A 2,549-nucleotide genomic window follows, 5' to 3' on the forward strand; every position below is an offset into this window, starting at 1 on the left:
GGTCAAGGCAGCTACAGGAGCTGGCTCCACACACTGCATCCCATAGGGGGTGGCAACAGGCGTGTTTACCCAGAATGAAGCTGTTTAAACACCGTCTAAGGAGATTGAGCAGTCTGCCAGGGAAGGTCTCGGCTCCCACAGGAAAGAGAAAGACCAAGATGGACACACAGAACAGAGGAGAGAGAGACGGGGTCGGGAGGAGATTTAACATTCTTGATTAGTATTATCACAAAGATTTAAAAGGTATTGCATTAATAAAACAAGAATAGCCTACTATGAAAATAGAACAATTCAAAACAGGTTCTTGGAAAATAAAACAATGATGTGAAAGACAAAATATAAAATAGAAAGCCTGCAAAGTTGAGCAAACTTCCAGATCAAAAGGTAAAAAACAAGGATAGAAAATATGAATAAAATAGAAGATCAATTCAGAAGCCTGAGATCCATCCAGCAACAATTTTAGAAGGGGGGGCGGGGGGGGGGAGAAAAGAACTAAGGTCATAAATAACCAACAAAATAAAAGAAGAAAATTTCCTTGACCTGAAGCGAGCTATAACTCTCCTTTGGAGAGGGCCAGCTCCACGCTGAGCAGGGTGAATAAAAGTATTCACCCTGAAATACACCTCACCAAATTAAATCACACCATGATGATAATAAAGGCTAAAAATTCTCCCAAAAGATTAAAAAAAAAAAAAAGCTACTAGGGAATGCAAATCAGTTCTCAACAGCAACATTACCTAGAAACAATGAGCCATGATTTCAAAGCTCGGTGAAAAATTGTAATATTGAATCCAAAAATTGAATCTTTACACAAACTGGCCGTTATGAACAAGGGGAAATCAAGACGTTTTCTGACGAATTTGCTCCCGAGAGGCATGTAGCAAGTTGCAGCCTTGCTGTGAGGTGCTTGAGAGGTCCTGTCACAAATCAAGAGAAAGGAGGGGAGGGAAGACCCTGTAGCCAGCTCACTCAGCCCCGCCTTTCTGTGCCTGGAGCTAGGGGGCCTGCAAAGTAAAGGCAGCACGGCCTCCCTCCCTCCCTCCCAGACTGGATGCCATGTGGAGAGAGGGGGTCCTGGGCGGCTGAGGCACGGCTTCTGCTCTGGGTCCCTCACTCCCTCACTCCCAGGTGCTGAGCACCAAGCTGCAGAGCCAGAGTTTCTGTCAGAACTCATCCTGTGCTTGGGGGTTCCTTCCGCCAAAGTTCTTACTCCCGGCTCTGTCACATCTTCCCTGAAGGACCTAGGAATTCTGTAAACCACCCATTGCCCTGCCATGAAGCACTTTCTACTGGAAGAAGTTAGTGTGGGTTCCACTGTCTGCCTTTGAGGATGAGGAAGAATGAGAGGGGATACAACAACAAGGGGTTATTGCTTTCATTATAAAACCTTCTGAAATAAATAAATAAATAAATAAATAAATAACACGGTGTTATTCTATTTTTTGCTTACATATATTACTTTAAATAGAAAGCTTAATTTTTTTAATGTAGTAACGGGCAAAGAAGTGAGGCCTTTGGTGTAATTCACAGAAGAGCAAGCCCAAATGGGCCACATGCATATGCACAGTTCTCCAGTTCACTAGTTACCAAAGAAATGCAAACTGAAGTTGTGCTGCAACCATCAAACTGGCAAAAACTAGAAGCGCCATACCTATTGCAGGTTGCGAAGTGGAGAAACTGTCCTTTCAAGTGGAAGTGTGAAATGCCACCTGGCAAAACCAAATAAAATATAGATTAAAGTTTAAAATATATATATATATATACTTCAATTCAGCAAACCCAGTCCTATAAATCTATGCCACAGAAATAAATAAAACCACCAGAACTTAGAGACTGTTTGTTACAGTATTGTTCCTAGAAGTAAACACTGGTGTTTGAAAAACACACACTATATAACCAACAGTGGTAAAGACTGAATAAACTAGGGTTCCTTCAGACCTTTTCAAAGGATAAATATCATCTATTCCAGTTGATATAAAGGAGTTTCCATAAGATGGTGAGTAAAAAATTGTAAGCTTGCCCTAGCTAGTTTGGCTCAGTGGATAGACTGTCAGACTGTGGACTGAAGGGTCCCTGGTTTGATTCCAGTCAAGGGCACATGCCCAGGTTGTGGGTTCAATCCCCAGTAGGGGGCATGCAGGAGGCAGCAGATCAATTATTCTCTCTCATTGTTGATGTTTCTCTCTCTCTGTCTCCCTTCCTCTCTGAAATCAATAAAAATATATTTTTAAAATAAAAATAAATAGCAAGCTCAAGAAAAGTGTGAAAACCTTTCAAATACAGTATATATTTTCCCAACTTCCTGCTTTTGCTCACACTGGCGTCAACCTTTCATCTCTGACTAGCAAATCTTACCCAAGTTGAGTTTAAATTAATTTGACCTTTTTGGAAGAGCAGTACAAAATTATGATTCAAAATGTAATATGTATAACCATTTGACCCAGCAATCTTATAGCTCTGAATTTATAATAAAGAAGTATGTAACTGCCTAAGTGGAACATGATGCATATGTAAAGAATTTTATAATAGGAAAAAAGAAAAAGAAAAGT

This window comes from Myotis lucifugus, unplaced genomic scaffold (assembly GCF_000147115.1).
Source record: "Myotis lucifugus unplaced genomic scaffold, Myoluc2.0 scaffold_116, whole genome shotgun sequence".
Taxonomy (NCBI): Eukaryota; Metazoa; Chordata; class Mammalia; order Chiroptera; family Vespertilionidae; genus Myotis; species Myotis lucifugus.